The following is an 8,130-nucleotide window of genomic DNA, read 5'->3' as shown; positions in this document are numbered from 1 at the left end:
GAATTACTGGATGTGCACATCTTCAACCTTAATAGATATTGTCAGATTGCTGCCAATCTGATGGCTGTGAATGGAAGTATAATAATTTCTTTTTTCCCTGATATTTCCTACGCATTTGAAGCTCTTTGGTTTCTTAAATTTAATCCTATTTTCCATATTGGAAACTTTCTTTCCTTTATAATGGGAAATTGCAGTGGCTATTATGAATCTCTTCATTTTGATGTATCTTACTTAAGTTAGCCTGTTTTGTCCTTTGAAATGTATTTTATTGCTTACTGGACATAGAGGAATGACAATGAGAGAAAAGAAGTAAACACACATATATGGACACTTGTTTTCTCTCCAAGTTGTTATTTGAGATAGGGTAATTTTTTCTTGATAATTTCTTGCTCACTTGACTAAGTGTATAACGTGATTGAAATTTTTGTATTTTATATGGGGAATGGAATATAGCTCCCTTTCTTCTCACTGTAGAAATTCCAATATCAGAAGATTTAAGAATAGCCTTGGTAACCAATTAGTCTGATTAGTATTTGGCAACCCTGTCTGGTAGAATACTTGGACTTGCTCTTGGAGTGTGGTGATGACACTACTGAATGATGTCCCTTTAGCATCTTAAAGCATCACTCTAGTTTTATACAGTGTCTACCTAAGAGATTCAGCTGCACTTGGAGACGCTTACAGCAAGCTCCCTGAAGAATTTCCCTGTGTTTGGGGGACGAAGTAATATCAGTAAATCAAAATTTACCCCCTATTGGCCTAGGAAATACAAAGGCACCACAATAAACACAAGTGAGATCATATTTCCATTTTGGTTGAGCACAAGGGGAACATTTAATCCTGAGCAGAATGAGAGAGACAGGAGGGAACAAATGCACACTGATTGAGAATGGACTGTTTTCTCTTGTAGTTTGCTTTGCAAAATCCAGATGGGAAAGGAATAAACACTTATTTCTCTCATTTTGTACACTTACCTTTTAAGCATCTTAGCATGAAAAGAAACACCCAACCTGAAACTGTATTTTCTTTCCTCAAAGAATGCGGTGTAAGTGAGAATGTGTAGGAGAGGGTAGAGGTGCAGTGTGAGCTTTGTGGGCAAAAAGAAATATTCAAGATCAAAGTCATGATAAAAATGACAATCTCTGAATACTACTCAGCCATAAAAAGAGTGAAATAATGCAATTTGCAGCAACATGGATGCAACTAGAGATTATCATACTAAGTGAAGTAAGTCAGAAAGAGAAAGACAAATACCATATGATATCACTTATATGTGGAATCTGAAATATGGCACAAATGAACCAATCTACAAAACAGAAACAGACTCACAGACATAGAGAACAGACTTCTGGTTGACAAGGGGGAGGGGGGTGGGGGAGGGACGGATTGGGAGTTTGTGGTTAGTAGATGCAAACTATTACATATAGAATGGATAAACAACAAGGTCCTACTGTATAGCACAGAGCACTATATCCAATATCCTGAGATAAACCATAATGGAAAGGAACAGAAAAAAGAATGTGTGTGTGTATATATATATATATATATATATATATATATATATATACACACATAAAACTGAGTCACTTTGCTGTACAGCAGAAATTAATACAACATTGTAAATCAACTATACTTCACTTTTAAAAAAAGGATAATTTCTGAGTTTTTTATGTTGATTATAGGTTCCTAGAGGGTTCAGCGACACCGTTTTGTCCTTTTATTTATTGATTGGGCTGTTTAGGAATGTTACAAACTGTTGTCGAGTTTGCCCAATAGCTCCTTTTATGCTTCCTCTAGAGTCTCAAGATGACAGCTAGATTTTTCTGGCACGCACAGTAAAGGTCACCGTTGGTAATGTTCCATTAAAACATGACTACAGGGCTTCCCAGGTGGCGCAGTGGTTAAGAATCCTCCTGCCACTTCAGGGGACGTGGCTTCCAGCCCTGGTCTGGGAAGATCCCACATGCCGCAAGATCCAACATGCCGCGGAGTAACTAAGCCTGTGCGCCACAACTACTGAGCCCGTGCGCCTAGAGCCCAGGCTCCACAACAAGAGAAGCCACTGCAATGAGAAGCCCACACAACGCAGCTAGAGAATGCCCGCGTGCAGCAACGAAGACCCAGTGCTGCCAAAAAGAAAAAAAAGAAAAAAGCAAAAAGAAAAAAAAGTCGGGGTCTTCACATGACCTTTGGGGAGAAAAAAAACATGACCACAAAACTTTTAATACATAACAGGTAATAAGGAAGTATTTAGGAGTTCCTTCTAATTCATACCTTTTATTATTAAAGCTTAGCAAGACCTGAAAAAATTTTGGTTTTAGATATTCTCCTATATTATTTTTGAAAAGTAAAACTTCCCCTACTCCTCTTGAATTATAATAATAGTTTGTTAATCAAGCAGGTCCTTGAAACACAATACTTTCTTCTCTTGAATATTAGTGCTCCCCCTTTGATGTCTAAAATTGCCCTAGTTCACAGCCAGCCCTTCTAGCTGTTCTCGGCCCTCCATTCTAACGCTGGCCTCTCAGCATTTACCTTCTGATAGACACATTTAAACTTCAGCCTCCACACCAGCCACTGTCATTACCATCTCAAATATCATAAACCTCAGTGCTCCTTGAGTGACACTTCCACCTCACTCTCTTCTGGCTACTTCCAGCTGACGGATTAGTGACCTTAACCTGGGAGAGTCAGTGTGTTCAGGGTGAGAAGTGTACCTTAGGCACATGATTCATTTTCTAATGTAATGACTTCATTTCTATTATCCCAGAGGAATGCAGCAGGCGTATTGACATTTTGTCTACTGGCACCACAGAAAACAGCGTGTTGTTGAACTAACACGCCCTGGCTGGATTCTGATAGGGCCCTGAGAAATTTATTAGGTAGTCAGAGCGACTAATAAGATCTTTGTAGACTTTAACCCAAATACACAGCACCCTTATAACACAGGTTGGTTTTAACTAGGGAAAAGTTAAACTAGGGCTTAAAAAGTTTAACCAGGGCTTAGTGATTTTTTTCCCCCTTAATCTGAACTTCAGCGGCTAAGGGTCAACCAGGTAGCAGTCTGGCTTTCCTGGAACAAGTTTGTAATCTTACTTAAATTTGGTTGATGAGTTATGCAAGAAGCCAAATCTTTGAGAGCTCTCATGTATTCTGCACAGACATATCAGGAATTTCCACAATCAGGGGCCCCCCAAAGGAGGAAATGTCCTGGGGTGTATAAAAGCTTGAGAGACGAAGTGTGAGAAATTTCTCTCTTGCCACCTGATCCCAGTTGGAAATTCACTGGCTAACTGTGTCACTGACAGAACAAAACAGAGGATAATAGCCTCTGGCTGAAGATTTTATAATCGAAGCTGAGACAGAGTGGGCCATGTACATGTTTAGAACAGTGACTGCATTGTGAATTACAACAGAGGTCCCACTTATCAGTCACACAAACGTTTAAGACCACAGAAAGGCATCTGATTTGAGACAGGGATGACAAAATGGATCTTTTGGTTTTCCCCACTTTGCCCTGAATACAAAAGGACTGATGATGGCTTTGTTCTGGGATGAAGTCTTAATTCCTTTTGGGACCTACCCAATCATTAATAGAGAAAGAAAATTCCTGTCTGGAATCACTCCTACCATTTTCTAAAAGAAGGACCTTTAGTCCTCATCACCCAATGGGGAAAGAAAGCAATATAAATGATGTCACGCCAGATATTTTGCTTTGCTGGCTAATCACTTTTCCTCATTTATCTTTTGTGACTGCCTCAACGTTAAACAATTGTAGTAAACAGTATTAAGAAACAGGGCTCTAATTTGACAATATATGTCAACATTTAAAGTGTCTCTGCCCTTTGAATCAGGGATTACACTTTGAAGAATTTAATAGCTAAACAGACAGATGTGTCCAAAGAGTGAAAACGACATAAAAGTTCATTGACAGGGAATTGATTAAATAAATTACTGTACATTTACACAAGAAAATGAGGTGTAAGTTGAAAGTCTAGTTCCAGTCCTTGTCACGAACCCTGGAACTCTGAAGTTTTTATAGTCTTTCATTGATCTAATGCTTAATTAGTTGCTATCCTCATATAAGGAGGTTACAAATAATAGACAGTGAGGGATTGAAGAGTTGGGTGCTTTTCCTTTGGCTCTTACTGGTAGTAAACAAACATTAACAACTCTGATGGGAGAAGGAAGTAAGGAATCTTGACTAATTCTGGACCTTCTCTAAACAGCTCAATGGTCATCTCAGCCTGTCTTCTAGATTTACAGGATGTACCAATGCCTCTTGGGTATACAATATTTATCAGGTCAAGAAGAGTCCCACACCCATTCCTCTAATGGCTAGAGGTTTATAACCATTTAATCACAATACATAAAAATGGTTAAAGTGAACATTTTCATCTCTTATTTATGAGTCCTTTAGCCACAGAGTCTAAAAACTCTTGGATAACAGATAGAAGAATACCATTTAATCCCACTGTTGACATGCTGAAAAGAGAAAATCAACCATTATGTTAGAAATAAGTCTCTGGTGGCAGGTGGCATGGTAATTGTAAAATTTTGTGGCACAAAGTTCTAATTGTACAATGGAGTCAACCAGTGTTGGGGAAAAACAGCAGAAAAACTTTTTAAACATACCTTTCTTTTATAATTTCTTGACGTATTATGAACTTAATTGCCTTCCTCATATATTGTGAGCAACTTGAGTTCAAGGTTGTCTGTCATTTTTGTATCCTCAGTACCAGGCACAGCACCTGATACATAATGGGTACTTTATAGTCTTCAAATTGAATTAAAAAACAAAAGTCTGAAAAAAATTAAGAGAGTAGTTCTTAAAATTTTCTGATTAACGCTAGGGATCCTTTCCCCAGAAAAGTTGCACTTATCCATGTACACAAAAATTTCAGCATAATTTCAGGGCAGTCATGGACATCTGTTCTCTTCCTCCTTTCATTGATCTTCTAGGGAACCAGGGCTTCTACATTAAGAAATTCCGAGGTTTAGAACATAATTACAGAGAGAAGTGGAGGAATCTTTAGAAACATTCTCCACTCCTCAATTTTTCTTTTATAAAATGCATGTTTCTTCCATCTACTTCACACAGAAACTTCTTCAGTATACTAAGGAAAAGAGCCTCTTCTTGTGGAAGGTGTAAAAAGAATCTATGTAGTTTTAGATTCATTTATAAATTAGATATTTTGCAGTAGAAAAATGTATCCTTATAGCAAAAAGTAATCTTAAAGAAGGTATGTTTACTTAACAAACATTTATGGTCTATTCCCTAAGAGCCAAGTACTGTGGAGGACAGGGGATAGAAATAATGACCCAAAGAGATGGCAATGTGGTGGAATGCATGCATAATAAACTGGATATTTGAGTTAGATTTTTGCCTCTGTGTATGTGTGATGAAGATAGCAGTGGGTGGAATGGACAGAGAGCAACTGTAAATTCTCCAAAAGGGAGAAAAAGAACCTTATTCATTCTGTGAGAGCTTTTGGCTTTCTTATGGTCAAATACGGCTCTTAACCTCCCATTCTCAGTTACAAGATTACCCACCAGAAAACTGATAATAATGTCTGGATAAACAGTGGCTGATCATGAATGAGGAATAAGGCAATGCTTAAACTACATCCCTATAGTATAAAGGAGCTGCAATCATCTAAATGCCATTTCTAAGATCCAGCATTGTAAACATTTCTTTCACCTGAGTGATGTTTTTCTGATGATTATTTGTTGCATCTTAGACTTTGGAGGAGACCTCAAAGCTGATCTGGTACGAACATCTACTCAAAGGAGGAATTCCCTCTTTAACACTCCTGGCGGCCACAGGCTTTGTTTGAACACTCATTAATAGCAGCGGAATGTATTTGTAATCAACAATAATTATTAGAAACTGCTTCCTCATACTGAGCTAAAGTCTCCTTATATTTTCCAACCATTTCTCTAAAGCTTTGGTGCTTGAAACAGTGAAGAATAACTCTATTCTCTCTTCCATATTCTTCAAGTATTTGAAAACAGTTATCATTTGTATGTCTGAATTCATCTCCAGATTGAATTTCCCTAATTCTTTTATGTATTGCTCTTGAGAATTATTTTCAAATCACCCTCCTTTTCCTACTCTTCCAAACATGGTAATACTTGGCCAAAGTCTGCTTAAAATGCAACACCTCAATTAGAACACGATATTGTAGCCGTGATTGATCTTAACACATCGGAGTCCAGTGGGACTTTTCTTTTGATCTGGACACATTCTTCCATCAACACACTTTTACAAGGCTTCAGTTCTCGCCTCCTGTCCCCTCCCAAGGTGTGCAGTACTGTGAGCTTATACTAGAACTTGGTCAAATAAAAATTTCAGGTTTTTTTTTCTTGAGTATACCACTATCAAGTCAGGTTTCCCCTCCTATCACCTTGGCAATGGAATGGGTCCAATTTCACCTTAAATTTGTCTCAGCACTGAAATAGTTTCAAATGTCATTGTATGTAATCATTCCAGCTCTGTTATCTGTAAATTTGATAATACCTTCTATAGGCTGCTTTGTGTCTTCATCCAAAGGACTGGAAATTTCCCTCAGTGCAATGTGAATCATTATTCAGCTCGTTCAGGTTGTTTCAACAGCTGGAAATCCAGCTGGCTAACGATTATCCTGTCGTATCCTTCATCTTAGCCTTAAAGACATCCATCAAGGTGTCAAGTGTCTTGTTGGATTCAGTGAACACCATACCTTTAAACCATTCTAAGCCATACAGTGTCTCTGACAACAAATGCTAGTGACATTTTATCATGGCAGTAAAATTTTAGGTGAGCCCCCAAGCTCTATGAAATAAGCAGCTGGAATGGGTTTCAGCTCATATGGGCAGAAACAAGAGAGCCTGGGTCATATTCACCTCTTCCTTTGTACATACATAGTGGACCAGATGCACTGGACCTATATTTTATCAGGAAAGGAAACTACAAGGTAAATGCAGTGAAATAAAAACTCAAGAATCATTCACTGGAGAGGCATGTTTGAAGGGTTGTTGTGTTCATTACCCCAATTTTTCAAAAAATTTTTTAACAAGTATCCATTTATCTAGCATTATTGTGGGTATGTTGGAAAAGGCTACCTTAACCTAGTATTTAGATTTTATAACTTTTACCCTTTGCCTTGATACAGTTGGTACTAGATAATCACTTAGGTGGATTTGTTTCTAGTGGAAATTTCTCCATTAAAAATAAACTGAAAAAGTAAACTTTGGACATCGACTGCTTTTCAAAGAAAATGAAAGCATGTATGTCTTTTTTGCTTTTATTCTCATCAAATGTTCATAAGAGAAGGCATATTCAATTTTGAAGGGCCATCCAGTTTCAGATGAGAGACATAACTGTAATAATGTTGTGTTGAGGGAAGAAAGAAACCTTGGTCATTGCATCTAGTCAGATGGGATAGGGTTTCTCTTTTAACACTCTTTGGGGATCAGCTAACTATGCCGAAACCCAATTCGGGGGATTAGTATTTTAATTAAATTTTCTCCAAGCATGAAAAATTCTTCTTTTAAATGACAGAAAAGGAAAAAATTAAAAATGGTCATAAACAAACCAGCAGATTCACTGGGGAGACAGGATCACTATACACCTTAATTCCTACACAAAGGCTAAAGGCAAAATGGTAAAGTAGAAAGTTAAGTCATTCCCTACTAATTAAGGTAAATTCCCTACAAATAAAAAATCATGGTATCAAAAACTTTTAAGAGCTGTTTTCTGCTATTTTTTTGATTTTGGTCTCTTACACAATGCTGTTTGTCAGGTGTAAAGAGCTATACTTCATCACAGTAGTTTAGAAAGGCAAGATTTTGGTGTAAATACTCTTCAAGAGAATTTTTAGTTCTTTACCTAGGTAACACGCAACATTTGTACTAGAGGAAAAAAAATCTATATCAGGTGGCATTACATTAGGACTTTTCTTTCTCTTCTCTGTAGCATCTTAAAATTAAACCTTTAGGAACCAAGCCTACCACACCTAAGATGTTTAAGAACTTGCCCTCAGTGAAATGACTGCCCTAAAACCTGAAACAGGCCCAAATCTCCTGTATCAATAACCAAGGAGACTTTATTATATGTGTGTCAGTCCATAAATCTAAAGTGTAGGTTGG

Source organism: Balaenoptera ricei, chromosome 3 (assembly GCF_028023285.1).
Source record: "Balaenoptera ricei isolate mBalRic1 chromosome 3, mBalRic1.hap2, whole genome shotgun sequence".
NCBI lineage: Eukaryota > Metazoa > Chordata > Mammalia > Artiodactyla > Balaenopteridae > Balaenoptera > Balaenoptera ricei.
The sequence above is the reverse complement of the archived record's forward strand: the minus strand, read 5'-3'. Positions refer to the sequence as shown.